At 44.7% G+C, this 25,247-nt stretch overlaps 1 long non-coding RNA gene across 1 annotated transcript; it reads left to right on the forward strand.

Moving 5' to 3' along the window:
- The first annotated feature begins 729 nt into the window (after positions 1–729).
- On the forward strand, positions 730–1,784 carry LOC123146885 (uncharacterized). Its single transcript, XR_006472958.1, has 3 exons — positions 730–1,090; positions 1,185–1,318; positions 1,707–1,784. It is a non-coding gene; the product is annotated as an uncharacterized lncRNA (long non-coding RNA).
- The last annotated feature ends 23,463 nt before the right edge of the window (positions 1,785–25,247 follow it).

Consider the following 25,247-nt stretch of genomic DNA (forward strand, 5'->3'; position numbering starts at 1 on the left):
TCGCTTATATCATTTGAGGTATATAATTTTGCTCTAGTACTTCACTTATATTTTTTAGAGTACGGTGGTGGAATTGTTTTATAGAAACTATTGATCTCTCATGCTTCACTTAGATTATTTTGAGAGTCTTAAATAGCATGGTAATTTGCTTAAATCTATATCTATACCTACTAATAAAGCAAGGTGCGTTTATTCAATTTTTTCATCCGTTCACCCATATATCTTTCCCTAATCTCTCCCTAATAATAAAGCACGGATTGGGTGTCCGGGTTCACCGTCTCGGGGTTTTTTAGAAAAGTCACTCTCATTTTAGGTAATTGAACCCGCAATCCTCGTGATAAACACCCCGAACCGGTACGGGGGGAGTCACACCTGCACGACCCTTCCTGCATCCTGCGGTCCTGCCACGCCCCACCTCACCGAGCGTCTCCGGCCACCCCCTGCCGCCGAGCGTCGCCCCCGCGCCTCTGCCTCACCTAGCGCCCGATCCAGCCGTCGTTCATCGCCAGCACACGTGGATCCGGCCGCCCCTCGCCTTCCCCATCGGCTGCACCTCCTAGAGCCACCGCCCCTGCCATACTCCGCCACTGGAGGATCTCCGCCCTGCCTGGATCCACATCCCCGCGGCGACACCTAATAATAAAGCACGGATTGGGTCTTCGGGTTCACCGTCGCGGTTTTTTTTAGAAAAGTCACTCTCATTTTAGGTAATTGAACCCGCAATCCTCGTGATAAACACCCCGAACCGGTACGGGGGGAGTCACACCTGCACGACCCTTCCTGCATCCTGCGGTCCTGCCACGCCCCACCTCACCGAGCGTCTCCGGCCACCCCCTGCCGCCGAGCGTCGCCCCCGCGCCTCTGCCTCACCTAGCGCCCGATCCAGCCGTCGTTCATCGCCAGCACACGTGGATCCGGCCGCCCCTCGCCTTCCCCATCGGCTGCACCTCCTAGCGCCACCGCCCCTGCCATACTCCGCCGCTGGAGGATCTCCGCCCTGCCTGGATCCACATCCCCGCGGCGACACCGGCAGTCGGCGACGATGGACGACCACGGTGTAGTGCCCTTGGTCCTCGCCGTCCCCTTTCCTGTATGTATATCTCTGTCAGATCGATCACTATTTTGATAGGAATCCACTTCCCGGTGATAGTTCGTTCCTTCCTGTACCTCATTCATGTGTGCAGATATGCAAGTAAAAGCGACCATGGTTCAGGCATCTGTTGGTTATTGAAAAATCTGACAACCGCAAGAGAATAAGAGCTGCAGACTCAGAGTGTATGTGATATCCCTGCCAGATTGCTACAGCATATTCATGCAGGTACCCTTCTTGCTGCCTTTTGCACAGTAGCAGGCAATACAATCACAGGCTTGTAATGCTCTGTTTCTACCGTGTCTTCACTTTCATCTCAGTGGAGATTGAAAATCGAAACCATGTTATTCATGTAGTTACTGAAGTTTCAAATCCCTCCCTTAGTCATTCATGTCTGTTTGTATCCACAAGGGAGCATGCTCCCGCCAGATGGTCTCCATGGCACTGCATAAATTTTATATTGGAATGATGTGTTGGTCAATTCATAGATGGTTTGTGATATAATCATATAAAGATTCTCGCGTTACTTTTCTAGCTCTATGCTCTCTTATGTACAGGGGGTCAATGTTTCTCAGCCTAATGTTATTCTTATCATTATGTATGCTCTATGATACAGGTGTTGAGGCAGGGAAAAGGCAGCAGTAGAGGCATGGGCACTTCAGAAAAGGGTGTTGACTGTTCTGATTGAGGCCAGGCATGAAATCTCTTATTTCATTGTTTGTTCTTTGTTGAAGTTGTACTTATTTTGCATAGTATTTCAGGCAATGTTTAGACTTTAGATAACACATGTCCCTAGATTACATAGTATGCATGCCCTCTGTTACCTGCTGAATGTCTCTGGGGTAACTAAAAATGTTCAGAATAATCTAAATTTCAGAAATTCTTCGTGGATTATGATTGGCAGTTATATGCCACCAAATAGCAAGACTGCTACTTGAACAGTTTGTTATCCATGAAGCTTAGGCGTGTACACGGACTAAATTTGCTATCATTTTTCACCATTTTTTCCTAAGGCCATCAGAGCCATTGGCACAGTTTGGCTGCCCTAAGGGAGTACTTTTACCCTTTTTTAGTCAATCATACACCAGTCACCACAAGTGCAAATAATAATAAAGCACGGATTGACTCCGTGAGTTCACCGTCACAATACGCTTCTTCTCGTGAATTTACGCTTTTAGTTTTTTTATAAGATAATAAAAAGGTTCTCACTTCTAACTAAACATTTTGTTAATTTCCAGTTGAAGGCTTCCACGTGCCACCTCCTTCGCCTCCTACGCCGCGTCGAGAAAGGCGGACACGTGCGGTAGGAGCCAAGGGGGAACAGGGAAAGGCGGACACGAGATTCGTGAACCCAGAGAAGAGAATGTATGCGAGCTTGTCCACCTCGGCGGTGTCAGCCGCCAGTGCCACCGTGTCCCGCCTCCGCCTGGCCTGGTCGCAACAAAAGTATGACTGCAGGTGTGGTCCATTCAGTTTTGAAGTTTGATTTACTTGCTTGTGCATGTGTGTGTGTATTCTAAGAGAGAGGGAGAGATTATTCTGTTCTAGCCAGTCGTATTTCTGGACAAATCTGCTCCCCTCCACTCCTTTTTTATTTGCCTTAAATCTGAACATGAAAAGCAGTTACAAATTGAGAGCAACAGAGTAAACGTTCAAAAGTTCAGAGTGGATGCATGCTTTTGAGATTCAAAGGATGTGTAAGCTGGAAGATGGGTTGCCATGCTTTGTAAGTACGATTAGTTGGAGTACTATTCCATCCAATGGCAGTGCAAAGTCGAAGTAGGCGCTGACGAAGGACGTTAGGGTCTGTTCTTCACATCAACACTTCATTGTCCAAACAACGGCAATTGATTTCCCGTACGGGAAAAGAAAGTTACATTCAAATCTCTGGGGGAGCCAAGCTCTTGTTCCTCCTGCATCCCTCTGAGCCTCTGCCTTGACGGATCGAACTTTTTTTCAACCCAGGGACTTGTGGAAGCAGCGGCCGAGAAGATGTTGTTGTAGACCAGGAGTGTGGTCGGTTGCAATTTGTGAAGCAAATCGCTTGCTCGGAGAAGAAAATGTGAGAAGGGCATGTAGAAACTGAAAGACCATGAAAATTGATCGAATCCGAACAGATGTAGCCCCCTTCTCCAATGACCAGGCTAGGTTGGGCCGCCACTGAAGGTAGCCACATGCTGAGGCTAAGACGCCAGCCCAGACCACCCACGACCCACCAACGCACGCGCAGCAGCCGGCCCTCCTACCAGGGCACAACATCTCCGAAGGACCTCCTCGTCGCCTTCACCAGGGCACAACATCTCCGAAGGACCTCCTCGTCGCCGACGGCACTGTGCAGGCTTTGCCCGGCGGTGTACCATGGCGGCGCGGAGAGGAGAAGAGGTGATCTAGGTTTTCTTATGGAGGCGGGTGAAGAGCAGAATCATACCTCAACCTAAAGCATAGCTTAGCGACAATTCAACCGCGGCAACACAAAGGCATATTCACCTTATAGCGAATGAAGGTAACCTTATTTTTGACATTTGTTTGGGATATAAGAAGTGGAGTGTAGTGGAACTTGGAGCAGGAGCAGGGTTTACAAAAAAGATCTCCCGGTGCAACGCACAGGTATTTGTACCATCTCTCCCTAATAATAAAACACGGATTGGGTTTCCGGGTTCACCGTCACTTGTTCACCGTATAGTATTATTTCGTTATCAAAGGTGGTACTAAAACTATACATGAAAAGTTTCGGTCAAAAAACGCTTCTAAACTCCCGCTTGGGCCACGTTCGTAGCGCCCTTCCTCCCCGGTGCGTCCACAACTGGCTGGGCCTCGGCCTCTCAAAAAGGACTCGAACCTAGGAACTATAGGCTTATTGCTCAAAAAAGGAACTACAGGCTTGGATCTAGCCTTGGTACGATTGAAAGACGAAGCAAGTTATCAATCCGAGATAGTTCCCTTATTCCTCTTCCCATTGATCCCCGTACGCACGTCTTCCCTCAAGACGCGGACTCTGTGTCCAACTCTACATCGCTGCCTCCTCTAATTCCTCCCATAAATATGGATTGATTCCCGTGGAGGTAGAAGAGCTGCGCTAGGGTTTCAGGGATCGGAAGTGATTTTGATGGCAGGCCCATGGCATCGAGCGCGACGGCGAGGGGATGTGGAGGCTGTGGCCCTCTGATAGAGGAGGAACGAAAGCCGGCTTGGCTGAGTTAGAGTGCGGCCTCGCGTCCCGCTCCGAACACATCAACGCAAGCGCCGTGCTCCGCCGCCGCGATCTCTGTGTATCGCGATCACGAGCAGTCTGACTCCCTTGCTGCTGCAGGCTCTAGGAAGGGTCTAGGACGCCGTGGGCATCAATGAGAGCCTGAGGGCGCTCTGTGCCAGGATGGACTCCACGGCGTTCTTCTGGTTCGTTGCAGCGCGACACAAGAGATCGACGCAGCCTGCGCTCAGGTGTTGCTTGAATCCGGGCAAGTCCGTCATGAACACGATCGCCGACGTGTTCCCGATGGACCGACTGGAGTTGAAAAACCTGCAACCCTTGCCTGGGGCCTGGGCATGCATGCTCATCCAGGAGGAAATCGTGCAGACACTGCCCAGCCCGCCCAGACCCGGAGATCATGCTGGCACGACCCTTGCGGCGGGCTACGCTAACCATGAGCAAGGACCTAGACCGTCTCCCTCGCGTGACCCACTCGCCAAACTCGACGGCTCCCGCTCCGGCTCGCAAAGGTCGCTGCTCCTGCTGGCCGGCAACTGTCCGCTCGCCAACCTCGCAATCAAGGCCGCAGCTTCCCGAAACAAAGGTCCCCACTCACGTCTCCTTTGTGCTGCAGACAGGACTGGATAACCCTGCTGCCATAGATGTGATCTATATTCCGAATGTGGCAGTGGCACAAGTAATGCAAAGCAACGTCCAATCTCTGTAGTTTTTCATCCAGTGACCAGTAAGTTAGCACGGCAACAGATAATGACGGATGTCAGTTGAGCTTCCAAATTCTCCGGCTTCTAATCCTACGTGAATGATTATGCTGAAATAACAACACAAAGCATTGTTGAATTTTAAGAGAATTCATATATAGTAAAAACCAAAAATCCCACAGATATGAGAAGTTGTCTATAGAATTTTATGTTGAACATGTTAGTTTGATCTCCTCCGACTATCAGTTATATGAATGTTCCATGATTTAATCATCGACGGACAATATTGAGCATTTAACATTTTAATTATCATTTATACACCTCCGGAAGTGCGTTCAAGCAAAGAAGAAACTTAATTATGCTAATAGTTTTTGTAAATTAATTACATTGTGTCAGAACTTTTTATTAAATGTTTTTCCCAGGCGTAACACCAAAATATGGAGTCACAATAAGCCCTTATTTTAGTTTTGAAGATACACTAAGTGACACAGAAAAAATACGAACATATAACATGTCTGCATGTATTTCTGGCTTTTCATTGCCACGGTTAGATTACCTGAAACTGTTGAATGAGAGGCTTTTAATTTTCAGTTATCAAATTCTAAAGCTGGATCCCTTCATCAGTTGGTGATTTTGTATATGTTGTGCCACATATCTCATTCACGATTTAGTGTCTTCGGTTCAGTAAATCAGTTTTTCTTCTCTCACACAGATGCTCCATGTCATAAATAGTTTACAGATCATTTTCGTATTCCTACATATTTATGCAATAATGTTGCTGCGAACATATACTAATCTGGAGCTCTCAAGTTATAAACTTGAGTTAATCATCGACGGACAATATTGAGCATTTAACATTTTAATTATCATTTCTTTACCTAATAATGAAGTAAATTGGATTTCTTTCGTCCGTCATGGCATTTTTCAGAAAAGTCCCTCTATTTCAAAAAATTCAACCCACAGTCCTGTTTTAAGTTAAAACAAATCTTTTTTCACATTTTACACAAAAGTCTCTGTGTTTTGTTGGAATCAACCCGTAGTCCAGATTTAAGTCACACCCGAACTGTTATTTTACATTTTTCGAAACCCTCCCTGCTGTTTTAGGTAATTCATCCGCGGATCATATTTATGTCAAACAATGTTTTTTTAAATCATCCATATCTTTTAAACCATAACTCCGATTTGAACATGTTATATATGAAATTTGATTAGAAAAATATATAGAATATGAATATGAGATCATTTTCACCTGTTAAGTATTTTCAAATATTATTTTTGAATATATTTAAGTCAAACCAATGATTTTCTAAATTATCCGTATCTTTTAAACTGTAACTTCGATTTTAACATATTATATATGGATTTTATTCGAAAAATATGTGGAATCTAAATATGATGTTAATTTTACCTGTTAAATATTTTTAAAATATCATTTTGGGAGCAAACTTATAATTTATAGCGTAATATATGTTTTCCTTTCGTACCGGCGGTGACCCGGATTGCAAATAAACACCCCACTATAACAATATAAGGAAGAGAAAACATCGATAACTACACATGCATACCTCTGAAAAATCTCGCAGGGGAAAACAACAGATTTCTCATTGAGAGAGAGAGAGAGAGAGAGAGAGAGAGAGGATAAGCGGCAACACAAATACACGTTTTTGTTTTGTTTTCTGTGAACACCGAGGCCATCGCCGGCCGGCGAGGGTGAGAAGGAGGATAAGCGGCAACACAAATATGATGTCTCGCAAAAATAAAGGAGATGGACCTATTGTGGTCTTGAGTGATGGTTGTTGGGTTAAGAATGTATGTTATGTTTTCTCTCCCGTTGCAATGCACGGGTCTTTTTGCTAGTCTCTCCCTAATAATAAAGTACGGATTGGGTCTCCGGGTTCACCGTCGCGGCGTTTTTACATAGAAGTCCTTATACTTTTTTGGTAATGAACCCGCAGTCCCGATGGCTAAGTGAAAAAAAAATGATTCAATTTTTACTCCTCGCCCCCGTCTCCTTCTTCGACCCACACACGAACCGCCGCCCCTCCAGCCTGCCCGCCGATGCTCCGTCCGCCCCTCTTCTCCATCTTCTCCCCCAGGCCATACCGTGGTGGATGACATGCCCGTCGGCGCTCCATCTTCCCATCTTCTCCATCTTTTCCCTAGCCATCTCCCTCCTCCCTCCCTTTTCCGCCCCCACCTCTACTCCGATCTGGTCTGGAACTAGGCGTCGGCGACTTGGAGGCAGAGGACACTCGAGCGCTCCTTCTGGATCGGGTCAACGCGGCGCCACCTCTCGATGCGGAACGGCGGGGGCGTCTAGATCGGCAGCGGCGACTGGAGCTTGCAGAACGACGGCGGCGGCTGGAGCTGGGGATTGCCAGCCCTGGGAGGAGCGCGTCTCGCCGGCTGCGGCTCCACTGGGAGGAGTGCAACTACGTAGTCCGTCGCTTGCGCCGCTAGGAGAAAGAAGGGATGGCGCGACGGCCTAGGCAGGAGCTCGCCGGAGCCAAGCGACGGCAGACATGGGTGGGAGGCAGAGGGATCCGGCGTGGCGGCGCGAAGTCCTTCCAGGTGGAGGCATGTTGGGTGCCTTTGGCTGTCACCGACGCACACTGAGACAGGTGAGGAACAAAGCAACATGCTGAGTATTTGAGGTGCCTTCTTTAGTTTCAGAATCGTCTAAACTTCTGCACAACATGGCCTTGAAATACAGAAATAGATTATGTCTTTTGTTAGACTAGATTGTTGCCTATGTTATGTTGTTTGCAGGCTATAATTGTTCAGGGAGCCATGCAATTGGAGCTGAGAGAATTATTAGCACGTTATGTAAAGAAGTGTTGAGCCAGTACAAAGGGACGGTCCTCAATTTGTTAATAGCAGAGGTATGCCATTTTCTCTATTTTCCATCGCTTGTTCAAATTTCCATCCATGGACGAGTTTCTCGTGAGATGATTCTTTTATGAATTATCCGTAAATTGCAACTGATATGGTAATGCTCTATGTTCGTGCATACAGACCCACATAAAGTAAGGTCCGTCTGTGTTTATTTGATGGTACTCACGCTGTCAGGTTAGTTCCTTATGACGGGTTGTGATGTACATGAATTTAATTGCCCTTTCAGTGCTGCAAATTAACTCATTTTCATGATGGAATAATTTTTGCATCAACAGGATTGAATCCGTATGCATCATTCTGATGCAGAGGCCGGGGAGTCCCCCCTTTTCGAAAAAAAACAGGATTGAATCCGTTGTCAGTAAAGAAAATGTTGGCTCAGATGTTATGTGCACAACCTGTGTGAGATGGTTGTTGTGTGGATAGAGAATCAGTTCCATGAAAACAAATAAAGGAGCGGATATTGCAATAGGTTAACCAGGTTACTTTGTGATTTGCCTTGCCCTTTACCATTCTTTGATGCAATGTAATTCATGAAAGAAAGGTAACAGGTGACAATACTTTTGCCTTTTATTCCAGCTGTGTGAGCGTTTACGGAGCGCGAACGGGGAGTCAACAGTCAGCTGCTGTCATATCTCAAAAATGCGGGTTCGTTTTTCGTTGCTTACAGCGAGAGCGGTCGTGGTGGACAGGAACGACCACCACGGATCCCTCGCCCCAAGTCATGATCCAGTTGTTGAATGTTCACAAGAAAATTTATGTGTAAGCAACGCTGCAGCCCCATCTCTCTCTCATACAGTATTCTATGTTTTGTTCCTGTTAAAATTCTGCTCAAGGTGCCAGTTTTTTCTACATTTGATCATCTATTAATGTTGAACAATACATGTACTTATATGTTTAAAGTGTTGTTGTCTTCTTGAACTAATACGATGCCATTTTAATTACCTTCTGTTTGACATTATTATAGAGAGTTAAGTTGTCATCCTGAACTAATACGATGACATCTTAATTACTCTCTCTTTGACATTGTTATATAGATTCCTGAAACACTACCCATTGTTTCAGCTGCCTACATGTATGTGACAATACTAGCAGATCAAAATTCTTGTTGCTAAGGTGCAGACTGACCTGACTTCAAGGAAAAACCCTGGAGATTCAGTGTCAAATTTTCCTGCCAATTCCATTTTCACATGCTTCCAGAGATGTGTCTTCATTTGTTAGCAAATACTTTCGACATGGCGTAGAAAGTGTACTTCTGAGTACTTTTAAATTATTTTGCTACTTGAAAAGTTGTTTGAGTGGTAAATTGTATTCCAAATTTCTAAGAACATATTTATTTTGCAAGGATTGGATATTGACTGATTGTTTGGTTGTCCGCAGATTCAAAGATGAAGTACATAGTAAAGGTAGGGGCAAGGGGCATCAGACGTGCTAATTTTTCTGAACTCTACAATGGAACCTGTGTTTCTGAATTTCTGTCAAAGTGTCAACTCTGGATCATACATAGTAGTGCTTTTTTGATAGTAGGTGGTCTGAATTTCTGTCAATGGTCTGAATTTCTCAAAGTGACTACTCTGGATCGTACATAGTAGTGCTCTTTTGATAATTGATAGTAGGTGGCCGAAGTGTCAAACGCTGGAACAAGCACGATCCAGAGTTTTGAGTTTTGAGTTTGCCCCACCTTAAGTTTTTTCCATCCTCCACCACGACCGGACGCCCTCTCCATCTAAATCATGCCTCTCTAAACGTACTGTCATGTATCAAGCTCCTACCTGACCGATGGGACATACGGTGGTCGTGCTCCAACCCATTTAATCTCAGGTCTGATCTATGTTCAGCTCCTTATACATATAGTACTTGGTTATACAAACATGGAACTGATGGATATGTTCGATTAATGGATGCATAATTAGACACCTGATGATGAAGAGATGGAATTAATGGATGCGTACATATATGATTGGACCCTTGATAAGCTTAGGTGGATATATGGTTTACTGCATTCTCAATAGGTTGATAATTACTGTATATGAAAACAAAATTGCTCATTCTTGTTTTGTCGGATATTCGCACAAGGCCGCGCCGGCAAGATAATTAGTTACTTTTTTATAAAACCCACATGTAATCTATATATTTGCAGGTGATTCAGATGAGCGTCTCCCACAAGGTGTGAGTATTCTATTTTCTGAAGAACCAAGCAGGAGCTCTGCCGAAATACTATTAAAACAAGGAAATGGAGTACATACTATGTAGAATTATAACATGGACATGCTCAGCAATCCAAATCTTAGTACATAGATTTTTTTTAAGTTTGTAATATAGCAGCTCCTATAAGTATCAAGTGTAGATGGAATTCCTACTGACTTACATTTCTATGAATTTTTAGATAATGGTAATAATGCTTAAAACCTTACACCAAGGTTGTATATTAAAGTCTTTTGCACTACCCGAGAGGTCAAGCATCCCAGATCATGATCCAATCATGACTGAAATTGCCACATGCTCGGGCAGAAGCTTAAGGTCGGCAATGCCACCGCCATGCATCATATGAGATGTTGTCCAGCTAGCTCTGCCATCCATACCCCCTCAATGATACTGTCCAGATAGCATCCATCACCATGATCATGGCAGAGCAGATTAGGCGTTTTATCACTTATCAGCATGTTTTTTTGATGTCTCTTTCTTGGTAATATTGGTCATGTATTTGACATAATGCCTAGCCATGGTGCCATGTGCAAGTCACTGTTAAGGGTCAGCAACAGAATTGCAGATCAATGTGTAACACTATGTTGCACTAGGTCTAGGAGACCGAGGGCATCCAGATCAACCTCTTCGAGGCCTGAAACATTATGTTTGTTAGGTCTTTTTTCCGTTAAACTATCCCTTTACATATTGTTTTGATGCATATGAGAGCAAAGGCCCAAGTTCTTTTTATTTCATTTAATTGGCGCCGGTAACGGAATAGCTCTTGCACAACCTTGGTTGTGTATCTGAATCTACTAAGTAGTATATGTTGGGATCAAAGGAAAGAAAAATACTAATGGTATTTGTTCCGCTTGATAACATTATGTCATTGTCATACATATGTGAGATTATTTCACTGGTTCAAAAATGATGTCACATCTCTTTATTATTGACATACTCCGTCCGTCCGGAATTACTTGAAGTTCTTTTCCTTTTTTCACTTGGTCACCATCATTGGGTTGACACTTTATAATTAATGTTTTTTATGTTAAGAATGTGTTGGAGGCTAAGAGTAATCCTAATTAAACATGTTCAATTTATCGTGGCCTTTGCAATTGTAGTATTCACTGCCCAGCAGTTTCAATAAAAGGGAAGATGAGACAAGGCAGAAGGAGATGGATTGGGAGTTGCACACACAAACTTTCAAACTAATTTTATACCCGTTGCAACGCACGGGCCCTTTTGCTAGTCTCTCCCTAATAATAAAGCACGGATTGGGTCTCCGGGTTCACCGTTGCAATACGCTTTCTTCTCATGTCATAATACGCTTTTACAATTTGTTCCTACGTTACGTGAAATATGTGAGGTGGTACTAATTTGTGGAGCCACGTTTCGTTAAAAAAGTCGCAGCTCGGCCGGGCCTGCGTTCCTCGGCCCGTCACGAGCGCTTCTCGAATATGGGTCTGGGCCCCTGACACTTCTTTTATTCCCGCGCATGTCTTCACAGTCCGTTTTTTTTCTTTTGCCCTCTCTACACGAATTAGACTCGATCTCCATATTATCTCTCTAATTCCTCCAATAAATATCAGCGAGGGAAGAGGAGGGGAGAGGTGATTCGGTGGAGGCGAGGCAGTAGCAGAGGAAGCCGTCGAACGACAAGGCAGATTACGACCATGAGATCGAAGAGGCGAACGGGGAATCTTCGGAGCCAGTTGACGAGCGAATCCGAGATCCCCATGGCACTTTTGTCGCAGCCTGAGACCTTCGTCGGCTATGCTCCTGCCGGATCAATCGAGGGAATCCGCAGTTGTTGATTGGGGAGGAAGAAGGAAGGAAGACGAGGATGGGACAAGATTGGACGTGGGTTGGCTGGCTGCAGAGGCCCGTGCGTTGGCTGATGACGACAAGATGACAGGAGCTACGCCCATGGGCTGGTTGGAGTAGATTGATTCCTTAATTTGAAGGACACCGTACAAGCTTATGTGTCACAGGCGTTAAGCGGCACAGGACGGGTAGCAACATTGGGCGGCAGGGAGGCAATAACCAGAGGGCTCGCGCTTGGTCACAGGCCACAACTATCATGAGCAGATTGGATCTATGGTTGGGCTGAAGCTGCTCAAGAGCAAGACGAGATAGGCGCCTTCCTCAAGCCGAGCCAAGCGACGTGCAAAGAACGGTTTGGCTGTGTACCTGGTGATGTGATTGTGTATTGGCCGGCGATGATTCAATTAACCGAGGCTTTCTTTTTTGTGTCGCCTGTTTACATGTAATATGAATACAATCCAGTTGCTTAAGGCAGGAACCAAGACACCCGTTTGCCTCTTCCTCGTTGTTGTTCATTGTAATTGTCAAATACACTCCGCCCGCCCTCTACCATGCCTTCCTTTTCCATTCTAGGCGTCTACTCCAGCAACGCGCACGACGGTGCAAGCTGCCGAGACAGATCTCCTTGTTGTCCCACACTGGACCTGCTTCGAGCAAGCTGCTTCTCCACCTGCAAGGTCTCATCAACGCCTGATCTAGCAAAATACAGCAGTAATTTCTTCTCTTTTCCTTTCTTTTTTTTCAGATTTTTTTTCTCAATGGTGAGCTCCCCAGTGTATATGATGCTTGTACCGTGTGTGGATTAATGAATGCTCAGATACATTGCTGAGACTGCACATTATGGATTTAGTAGTGTACAACTGTACACACATTAGCAAAATACTGCACATTATGGATCTATACAGTGGCAGCCATCACGCTGAAGCAGCGGCAGCTGCTCTGACAGCCGTCTATCTTGGACCTACCTCAGTTCGGTCTAAGTCTATCCCCGTGAGGTTCGGCGCCGCTAGGAAACACCGAAGGTGCGTGTGTGCATGTGCTAATATAGATTAACTATATAGTATATATAAATATATCTCATCAGTTATCAAAGTTTAAATCAACAACATACAGCAGTACACCTCTTAAATAGTACAAATAAATCTTACTTATTTTAAGTTTTTAACTCAAAATTAAGCTTCTTTTGTTCCAAAAAATATTAGAATTACTTGAGTTTCAAAACTATATTTTGATTGAATTTAAGACTTACATATACTTAATGTTTAATTTAATTTTTTAAAGTGGAAATTTAAAATTACTTGAGGTTTGAGGAAGAGCTCACAGGGCAAATATTCAGGCCGGCATGGCCAGTGCTCAACATGAATGCTACGGCAATGTCGAGCCAGCGGCTAGGCTCAGCCACGAGGAGCGCTCTGGAGGCCATGAGTGGCAAGGGACATGAATGGAGTGCAATATTGATATTGATGGCATGGGCTTATGTTTTCTTGAGTCATGCTTACCGAGCTAATGGCGTCTGATATATTTTTTCCTCCCGTTGCAACGCACGGGCATGTTTGCTAGTCTCTCCCTAATAATAAAGCACGGATTGAGTCTCCGGGTTCATCGTCGCGGCGTTTTTGCAAAAGAGTCCTTCCTTTTTAGGGAATCAACCCGCAGTCTAATATTAAGTGATTTGTAGGAGAATAACGATTCGATCGTTCGGGCCAGCAGGACTGTCTTCGGCCTCAAAGGATAGACGCACGGTATGGAAAAAACAAACAAGAAGAGATCGGGCATGACTCCTCCTGAGAGCCATGATGGATCTCGCCTCCACCAAGTTACATATTACGAGCAAACAAAATCGTCGTCACATATCCGATTCCTTCCTCCTCCGCACGCACGAAGCCGCCGCTGCTGCTTCTCACCTCGTCGCTAGATCGAAATCGAAGTCGTTGCTCAAATCAAGAGAGAGACAGAGAGAGATCGGATCGTAGGCGGACGAGCCGCCAGCGAGGAATCCACGTCGGGTGGCTATCCGTGGCCTCTCAAGCCCTCTCTTACTCCCCCGTCCCCCACCTCCCACCGCCCGGGCGCCGTCACCTCACCTTCCACAGGCCCCCTCGACCCTCGGCTAGACGCCACGGCCAGGTCGCCGCCCCTCCCACCGCGAGGAAGACGACGACAGAGTAAGGCGGCGGCGCTGGGCTGTACGTCGAGCCTCCCTCAGCGGCCTCTGTCCTCCATACCGATGCTCCGTCCCCCGTTTCAATTGGCTCTGCTGCAACTTCGCCCGACGACCGGTGCTCTGCCTTGACCTGCTCTGCTGCTTCGGTCTAGATCGATACGGCCCTGAGCTCCAATCCATGGCCCTCTTCTGCCAAACCCCGTACAATCTCCTCAAGCCAACTTGCTTGTCAACGAGCCTAGCACCGCTAGCTATTACTTAGAGTTATGAGGTAACTTCCTGAACCTGTGCATACAACACTATGTATTACTTTTCTTTGCATGAGTTAACTTTCTGAACCAATGCTTCCTGTACCTCATTGGCGAGATTTAGGATAGATCCGTAGGGCTGCGCACCCCTTTGCTTGGCTGCGTTTGTGTGTCTCGCTCACCCGGTTGTTGTGTTAGTGCAATAGTGCTTGCGAGCTCACGTCTGTAATTGCTACAATCTGTTCCTTCTATCAATGCAATGATACACAAGTCTTTTGCGTATTCACGGAAAAAAAACTTTCTGAACCAATGCTTACGGCATCCGGGATTCATCAGGCTGATGTCCTGCTTCGGAATGTATGCAGCAACAAAAACAAATGGTTTTTCTGAATCAAAATCAATCAAGATGAAACTTTGTGCTGACAGTAATCAATGAAGAAATATGGTATTTGTCAGAGTGCAGAAGAGAGAACCTTTCCAGGGTTTAAGTAAACAGTGGTGGCTCAGGGATCTCAGCTTCTGGGACAAGCTGGAAGCGAAACGGAGCAGAGCGTCCCCAACCTGGCCCTCCAGGCTGCAATCGATGGAGGGCGGCCTTAGTTATCTCCCCTCGTGGCCGATCAAGGAGGCAAACAATGTCAATCTGTCATCGACACCTAAGGGTATGGCCAACACATCTGGTAAAAAATTGACAACAATGCTATTGATTGACGGATTGATAAGAATGCTTATGTTTCGTCTGTTTAATTCAGTCCTTGGGCTATCCGTGGAGAAACACACACCCCATGGTCCAGACTTGTGACTGTACTTAAGCAAAAGATGGAATTATTCTATGGTCTCTTCATGATTGATCACCGCGTTGCGAGTGAAATTTGTGTATGGAGCATCAGTATTATGGTCATAGAGTCGGCAGGGTTCAGTTATGTGTAATTGGTTGGAGATATATGAAGCGTAAGGGAGTAACTCATTCACACTTGAGATTCAGTAATGTTCTTGCAGTCATTTCGTTATGATCTGCAGGTCTAAAAAACAAGCACCACATGAATCAGATGTCAATGAGGCAGCATGACTCTGCAAGAGGCTGAAATAAAAGAAACAAAATGGAAATAACTCGACGATTTTGAAACAACACACCATCAATGATAGGCACTTTTCCAGTCAAGGGGGAGGATTTTTTATGCCGCGCTAGAATTTTTCGTGCTATGGAATGAAATAGTCCAGTGTCCAGTATTATGGGATTCACTCACTCTGCAAGTATTGCAGCTCTTAAAAGTCCTAAGTTAATGAAAAGGGTGTTCCACCCGAAAATAACAAGAATGGATCGGTGCTTTTCTTGAATCCCCTCAGTTTGAACTACGTCATGTATTTTAAAAAATAATTGGTGAATCAATTGGGAGTCTAAAGATGGTTAAAGATTGTGTACGGGCGAAATTTGAAGCAGATTAGGTGGCGGTCTTGGTCGGAGAGGCTGCGGAGTGGATGAACTACACTCTTGCATCCACTACGGAGGCAGGTAATCCTTATCCTAAATTCAGCGGCGATGAGAGTGATTGCATATAGTGTTCCCGCCGACTATGCGGATGAAGAGTATAATTGGTTTGGTGTCAAAAATTGGCAATGCCAGTGTTTGGCATTGTGTCAAATATTGCCTGCAACTTGATTGGTTATCGAGTTGTTTTGCCTATCTCACATAAAATTGCCAATAGTTGGCAAGCCTAGGTATTGCCAATATTTGGCAATGCCAACATTTGGCTAGCCAAATACTGGCAGCAAACCAATCATGCTTGAATATCTTCGCATTGGCGAAGATACCACCATTAAATGTGTCTGTGTCTTTGCGAAGACAATGATCCGGGTTTTTAGCCAGCAATACCTTTGAGCTCCAAACGAAGAAGACACAAAGATGCTCATGGCAATGAGCGAAGCAAGGGGATGGCCGGGCATGCTAGGTAGTGTTGATTGCATGCATTGGAGGTGGAAGAACTGTCCGATGGCATGGGCAGGGCAATATACCGGCCACAAACGTAAACCCACCATCGTGCTCACATGATCTATGGATTTGACATTGCTAATTTTATTTTGCTAGGTCTCTCAATGATATCAATGTTTTATCTTAACTTGGTGTACATGTAAATTGTTCTTTGAGATTGACTGGACAGTGTTCATTATCATAATGGTGTGCTTTGGTCGGTATACACAATTGCTTCATGTTGTTTGCAAAGATTAAATAAGTAAAGTTCTGATGACGGTTTTGCGGTGAGTATATGACCAATCTATGTGGAGTTTCACTACATCAACTTGCACTTCGATGGCGGCGTGGAGCTGAAGTAGATGTCGGTGGAGGACATGAGGGCGGGACTTTTCAAGTACAAAATTCAAGATCCGAAAATCGACAATCCAACCCGGTGCAACGCACGGGCCCTTTTGCTAGTAATAATAAAGTACGGATTAAGTCTCCGGGTTCACCGTCGCGTCCTGTTTACACAAAAGTCCCTATGGTATTTTAGAATTTACCCGCAATCCAGAAAAACGTTTAGTTCCAGAAGTCCAACTCCCCCGCTGTCCCGTCCGCACGTATCGAATAGTCCCACCGTGCCCCCGTACAACAAACTCCAGCGATTTATATACTTTTGCAGATTGGCTGTCCACAAGCAAGGCAACAAGAGCTCGATGAGATTGACCGGAACAATGATGATTGCCCAGAGCAGAGCACGGGCGCGGCGAGGGGGGGGGGGGGGGGGGTGGAGGAGGTCGACCGGACTCCAGCGGCGGACTGAGGGCAGGCACGGGCGCGAGGACTTGGCGAGGTCCGACGGCAGGCACGGGGACCCCGACTGGACGGCCGTCGTGGCGCAGAAGACGGCGACGACAGGACCTCGAGGCCGAGCTCGGACCGGACCATGGCGGGACGACGGAGACGGGGGCACGGGGACCCCGACTGGACGGCCGTCATGGCGCAGAAGACGGCGACGACAGGACCTCGAGGTTGAGCTCGGACCGGACCATGGCGGGACGACAGAGACGGGGGGCACGGGGACCCCGACTGGACGGCCGCCGCGGCGCACGGCGGCTCCCTGGTGGCGGCAGAGAGGCAACTGCAGAAGATGGCAACGACAGGACCATGGCATAGAGGAAGGGAGAGGAAGGAGAGAAGAAGGGGCACGAGGACAGAGTCCGGGTCGCCGACGAGAGCCGCGAGGAGACGGCCGCGCGAGGTGTCCGCAGGATCCGGGGACGGAGGAAGACGATGCCACTCGGCCCGGCCGATTATATAAATTAATAACATGTCGGCCGGAGCTGATGTCTACAACGACGTTTTAGGCCATATCCAAATATTTTAAACAATTACTTCCTGTGTTCACTTTTATAAAACCTTGAAAAAATTTCAGATAATGTTCAAAACAACCCATTTTGAGTTGTCTGAACCGACTTACAAAAGTGAACAGAGGGAGTATAAAAAATCCAACTTCAACACACCACAACTCTTTCGTCCGATGATAGTGTGAAGCTGAATGAGACGACGTCAAAGGACATGAATACGGCTTCATCAATCTTTTTCAATGACGGCCGCCAAAATTCTACCATCATTGACGATGGTGACGAACATGAAAACTGGCAACACCAATGTGTCACTAAAAAACGTGTGACAACTTTTGTTCTCTTCCGGTGCAAACAGGCACATTAAATTGCTGAATTCAAAGGTTGAAGGAAAATGTATAGATGCAGACATTCACATACACTCACCTCAATGAATGTGATTTGAAATTGATGAAGTCACACACAAGCATCTTGCATTCAAATATTTGAAAATTCTATTTAAAAAATCCAACTTCAACACACCACTATTCTTCCATGCGATGATAGTGCAAATCTGAATGAGACATCATCCATGAATACAGCTCCATCAATCTTTTTTTAATTGCGGACGCCAAAATCCTACCATCATCGACAATGATGACGAACATCAAAAGTGGTAACACGAATGTGTCACTAGAAACGTGTGCACCGACTTTTTTTCTTCCAGTGCAAACAAGCACATTAAATTGCTGCATTCAAACGTTGAAGAAAAAATATAGACGCAGAGGCTCGCATACACTCACCTCAATGAATGAGATTTAAAATTGATGAAGTCCTCGACAAGCGTCTCGCTATGAACGAGAACTTGCCCCCAACTAAAAGAATATTCCATAGTAATGGGCATTAAAGCATGATGATATGAATTTCTTCTATACCTCGACACTCACATCCCTACACCCGTCATGCTGCGTTGATGGCTGTTTTGCTTAGCATTTTAATTTTTTTTCTCCCGTTGCAACGCACGAACATATTTGCTAGTTTTGTTACAATCTGAGATGGTACTAATTTGAAATACGCAGTCCGTGAGGTGGTACTAATTAGAACCCGTAGTCCAGTCACGCAGCCTAGCTGGGTCTTGTTTGTGCCTCACCAATATTGGGCCACATTGTTCCAGGCCTTTCCTTAGGGGCCCATGAGACTTGCCGTGTGGTTCACCCATATTTCATGTTTGCCTAAAAAAATCATGTTAAATAGTCCCACCTCGCTTTTTTGGACCGATTCACATCAGTTCATATACGCAACTTATCTGAAATATCTGGCGCCTAAACACAGAGGTGAGAACAAAGGGCTTCATAATGAGCAAAGAAGGGACGGACATATGCAGCCAGATATTTAGACATGCATGCTTCATACATTAATGACCGAAATCGATTGTGGCAAGGAGGAACAGACATGCATCATACTCTAATGACAGATTACAAATCGATTGTGGGTGGCCACAGCAACATCACAACCGGCCAGAGAATAGGCGCGGGCATGGCCGAGCCGAGCCGTTGTCACCGAAGGAGGTCGGGGCAGCCAGAGGTGAAGGATGGAAGGGAGGGGGTGGGGTGGAGCCAGGATGCTGTGTAGATCCGGCCATGGGAGTTTTGCCGCCACTGATACTGGCGCGACCATCGGTCGGCAGGCCACCGAGGGACGCGCCACCGGACTGGAGCACCGGGCTGACATCCGTGAGGGGGAGGGGGCGCACACAACGTGCCTGGAGACGAGGAGAGGCCCTGCCGCCGCAGGCTTCGTCTGGAGGTGGCCTACGGCCTCTCAGCGTGGCAAGGGGAGAGGAGCTGGAGATGGGATGCTGTGATGGCGGCGCGCTCAGGGAAGGTCCAGGGTAGGCGACGATGTCTATCGGAGAAGAAAACAGATGCAGAGATGGATAGTGATAGAATAGAACAGAAGCGATGGAGGGTGGAGAAGAATGGATAAGTTTTGAGATGGAGTATGGACGTGGTGTACGTGTCGGCTCACATCCACGGGTTAATTTTTTAAAACACTTCCTATTAAACAAAAGAAGGACATGCACGATGCATTTTTTCAGCACTTGCACGATGTATCCTTTTTCAGACAGAAATGCACGTATCTTTTTTTTTTTGAGAAAATCTGTGCTAGAATGGGGGTACGGGAGATAGACATCGTTAGGAGAAATTCTTGCGTTTGGGCCAAGCCCAAATAGTGGAAAAAAACATTAAGAATGAAACATAATCTTACAAATCAAAACACTCTTCAATAAAAAATAAAAACCCTACACAATCAAAATCACTAGGATTCAAATATTTTTGTCATTCTACACAAATCCTGAGAAATAATGGTAAAAATAAAATGAGACAGATGAATCCGGCGCTTATGCCGTAGCTACGCTTGCTAGGAATCAAAGTGTAAGAAACGGGTTGATGGGACGCTCATGCATGACGCAGTTAGAGCTTGATTAGTGCAAATAATAATAATAATAATGTTAGCCACAAAAAAAAAGAGTGGCAAATTGACAGAGGGCGGACGACGTGGTCGTGAGACATGCATGCGTGTCGGTGGAATATTTCGAAATTTTTCCATGAGGTGAACAAACATTGTTGTTCTTTAGCACCAAGGAAATCCATATGTCCATCAAGAAATGTGGTCAAAATTGTTGAATGAAGCTGCATCTGAACATGGTATGTTTTTTATGTCATCCTCGGCAAGAGTTTATCCCATCTTTTATTATGTGCACAAGATGATGAACTTGAAGATGTGGGTCCAAAGAATTTCAGTATTCTTTCTGCTATATAAACGAGAGGGTTAAAACCATATATTCTAGCATCAAGTAGGATGAGTATGCTCGTGTAATGCATGACAGGGTGGCATGCAAATGGTGCATATGGGACATAAGGAGACGGCATGATCCAAGAATTCGGAGGTGTTCCAATGACATTCAAGCCGCGTCTCGAAGTGAGAGCTAGACGTGGGTCCATAGACGGAGGCATCAGGGAGCCAAGATGTAGGGACATCAAAGAATGACGATGCCGAGGATGGCTATCTTGGTGCGCATTACTGCCTATCTCCAGTCCAGTTCCACCACATTGATGACCAAGTGAGGCCCCTGAAAGCTCGGTGAGCAATAACTGGATGACTAATCGCCATTTTGTTATTGTTTCTTATTCGTTGTACCAAATGAATTCTTTTGATAATGGTTCTTTTGCATTATTCGGGCATGGCCTAAACACACGCACGTCACTTACACCACACACATGCATTTTTTTCTCTCAAAAAATAACACGCATGGCAAGAGCCGAACAACACACATCTCTCTTCCCGTTCCCTACTCTAAACAATAGTTTCTTTCGAATGCATCTCCCTCCCGAGTAAACCCCGTCGTCAGCTGCTATTCTCGACTGACGCTGTTGGTCCGCCACGCCGTTCTTCACCAGCGTAAATCAGTCATTTTCTCCTTGGCAAATCCCCACACATTCTCTGTACACGACATTGAAGCTAACCTTATCCACTCAGGTTTCTACCGTGTTGTCTTAATTAGCGTAAATAAGTCATTTTCTTCTCGGGCGAATCCACATACCATCCTTGTACATAGACTTGAGGCTAACCTTATCCACTCAGGTTTCTTGCGTGTTGTCTCCTTGGATGACGGTATGGCTTTCCCCAGTTGTACTTCCATGACGCCAACCACATGGTTTAGGCCATGCTTATTAGGCTATGGAGTGTGATTTTTTTTCTCCCGTTGCAACGCACGGGTATTTTTTATGAGTGTGTTGAATAATCCTAATATGCTTGGTATTCAAAGAATAGTAAAAACTTTCTTATGAGTGTGTTGAATGTTATGAGAAGTTTGATACTTGATAATTGTTTTGAGATATGAAGATGGTGATATTAAAGTTGTGCTAGTTGAGTAGTTGTGAATTTGAGAAATAATTGTGTTAAAGTTTGTGATTCCCGTTGCATGCACATATGATGAACCGTTATGTGATGAAGTCGGAGCATGATTTATTTTTTGATTGTCTTCCTTATGAGTGGCGGTCGGGGACGAGCGATGGTCTTTTCCTACCAATCTATTCCCCTAGGAGCATGCGCGTAATACTTTTCTTTGATAACTTGTAGATTTTTGCAATAAATATATGAGTTCTTTATGACTAATGTTGAGTCCATGGATTATACGCACTTTTCTTCCTTCCACCATTGTTAGCCTCTCTAATACCGCACACATTTCACCGGTATCATACACCCACCATATACCTTCCTCAAAACAGCCACCATACCTACCTATTATGGCATTTCCATAGCCATTCCGAGATATATTACCATGCAACTTTCCATCGTTCCATTTATTATGGCACATTCCATCATTGTCATATTGCTTAGCATGATCATGTAGTTGACATTGTATTTGTGGCAAAGCCACAATTCATAATTATTTCATACATGAAACTCTTGATTCATTGCATATCCCGGTACACCGCCGGAGGCATTCATATAGTCATATTTTGTTCTAAGTATCGAGTTGTAATTGTTGAGTTGTAAAAAAAAATAAGAGTGTGATGATCATCATTATTAGAGCATTGTCCCAGTGAGGAAGGATGATGGAGACTATGATTCCCCCACAAGTCGGGATGAGAATCCGAACGAAAAATAAAATAAAATAAAAAGAGGCCATAAAAAAAGAGAAAAGGCCCAAATAAAAAAATAAGAGAAAAAGAGAGAAGGGACAATGTTACTATCCTTTACCACACTTGTGCTTCAAAGTAGCACCATGATATTCATGATAGAGAGTCTCTCATTTCGTCACTTTCATATACTAGTGGGAATTTTTCATTATAGAACTTGGCTTGTATATTCCAATGATGGGCTTCCTCAAAATGCCCAAGGTCTTCATGAGCAAGCAAGTTGGATGCACACCCACTTAGTTTCTTTTGTTGAGCTTTCATATACCTATAGCTCTAGTGCATCTGTTGCATGGCAATCCCTACTCACTCACATTTATATCTATTGATGGGCATCTCCATAGCCCGTTGATACGCCTAGTTGATGTGAGACTATCTTCTCCCTTTTGTCTTCTCCACAACCACCATTCTATTCCACCTATAGTGCTATATCCATGGCTCCCGCTCATGTATTGCGTGAAGATTGAAAAGTTTGAGAATGTCAAAAGTATGAAACAATTGCTTGGCTTGTCATCGGGGCTGTGCATGATTTAAATATTTTGTGTGGTGAAGATAGAGCATAGCCAGACTATATGATTTTGTAGGGATAACTTTCTTTGGCCATGTTATTTTGAGAAGACATAATTGCTTAGTTAGTATGCTTGAAGTATTATTATTTTTATGTCAATATTAAACTTTTATCTTGAATCTTTCGTATCTGAATATTCATTCCACAATTAAGAAGAGTTACAATAAAATTATTTCAAGTAGCACTCCACATCAAAAATTATCTTTTTTATCATTTACCTACTCAAGGACGAGCAGGAATTAAGCTTGGGGATGCTTGATACATCTCCAACGTATCTATAATTTTTGATTGCTTCATGCTATATTATCTACTGTTTTGGACATTATTGGGCTTTATTATCCACTTTTATATTATTTTTGGGACTAACCTATTAACCGGAGGCCCAACCCAGAATTGCTGCTTTTTTGCCTATTTTAGGGTTTTGAAGAAAAGGAATATCAAACGGAGTCCAAACAGAATGAAACCTTTGGGAACATGATTTTCTCACCGAACAAGACCCAGGAGACTTGGATCATACGTCAAGCAACCAACAGGGAGGCCACGAGGTAGGGGCGCGCCTCCCCCCCAGGCACGCCCTCCACCCTCGTGGGCCCCTTGTTGCTCCACTGACGTACTTCTTCCTCCTATATATACCTACGTACCCCTAAATGATCAGATACGAAGCGAAAACCCTAATTCCACCGCCGCAACTTTCTGTATCCACGAGATCCCATCTTGGGGCCTGTTCCGGAGCTCCGCCAGAGGGGCCATCCATCACGGAAGGCTTCTACATCAACACCATAGCCTCTCTGATGAAGTGTGAGTAGTTTACCTTAGACCTTCGGGTCCATAGTTATTAGCTAGACGGCTTCTTCTCTCTTTTTGGATCTCAATACAATGTTCTCCCCCTCTCTTGTGGAGATCTATTCGGTGTAATCTTCTTTTTGCGGTGTGTTTGTTGAGACCGGTTAATTGTTGGTTTATGATCAAGATTATCTATGAACAATATTTGAATCTCCTCTGAATTCTTTTATGTATGATTGGTTATCTTTGCAAGTCTCTTTGAATTATCCGTTTGGTTTGGCCTATTAGATTGATCTTTCTAGCAATGGGAGAAGTGCTTAGCTTTGGGTTCAATCTTGCGGTGTCCTTTCCCAGTGATAGTAGGGACAGCATGGCACGTATTGTATGGTTGCCATCGAGGATAACAAGGTGAGATTTTTATCATATTGCATGAATTTATCCCTCTACATCATGTCATCTTGCTTAAGGCGTTACTCTGTTTTTATGAACTTAATACTCTAGATGCATGCTGGATAGCGGTCGATGAGTGGAGTAATAGTAGTAGATGTAGGCAGGAGTCGGTCTAGTTCTCTCGGACGTGATGCCTATATACATGATCATACCTAGATATTCTCATAACTATGCTCAATTCTGTCAATTGCTCAACAGTAGTTCGTTCACCCACCGTAAAATACATATGCTCTTGAGAGAAGCCACTAGTGAAACCTATGGCCCCCGGGTCTATCTTCATCATATTAATCTTCCAATACTTAGTTATTTCCTTTGCTTTTTTACTTTGCTTTTATTTTACTTTGCATCTTTATTATAAAAATACCAAAAATATTATCTTATCATATCTATCAGATCTCACTCTCGTAAGTGACTGTGAAGGGATTGACAACCCCTTATCGCGTTGGTTGCGTGGATTTATTTGTTTTGTGCAGGTACGAGGGACTCGCGCGTAGCCTACTACTAGATTGATACCTTGGTTCTCAAAAACTGAGGGAAATACTTACGCTACTTTGCTGCATCTCCTTTCCTCTTCAAGGAAATCCAACGCAGTACTCAAGAGGTAGCACTGCCTAGGTGACCATGTTCTTGAGCTTGCATGTCAAATTTATAGGGTTCCAAGTAGTTTTGATGCTTGATATAGGCTCTAGGCATTTGTAGGAGATGTTGCTATCAATATTATTGAGTTTGGTTTAGTTTTATTTGAAGTTACTAAAAAATTCAGAATTTTTCAGAAAATAATGAAGAGATTTTTGAGGGGCTCATCGAGCCGACGCTCAAGGGAAAAGCAAAATGAAGAAGCACAGAAGCCCAAATATAATCTGCCTCGCACCGCGGAGGTTCGGCCGTGTGAATGGCCCTCCGATGATTTCTTGAGAGAAACCGGGATTTATGAGGATTTTTATGATTTGGCTAAGAATGCAGGCCTCACCGACTTTCTTCGCGACCGACGCGAATAGTATCTCTTACTCACCAATACTTTTGTGCAAAACTTCTACTATTATCCTAAGGAATCACCTCCTTCAGTAGAGTTTCATTTATATGATGTGGTTAAGAAGATGTCACTATATGAATTTTGCAGGGTTTGCAGAATACC

The sequence above is a fragment of the Triticum aestivum genome, chromosome 7A, assembly GCF_018294505.1.
Source record: "Triticum aestivum cultivar Chinese Spring chromosome 7A, IWGSC CS RefSeq v2.1, whole genome shotgun sequence".
In the NCBI taxonomy this organism is placed as follows: domain Eukaryota; kingdom Viridiplantae; phylum Streptophyta; class Magnoliopsida; order Poales; family Poaceae; genus Triticum; species Triticum aestivum.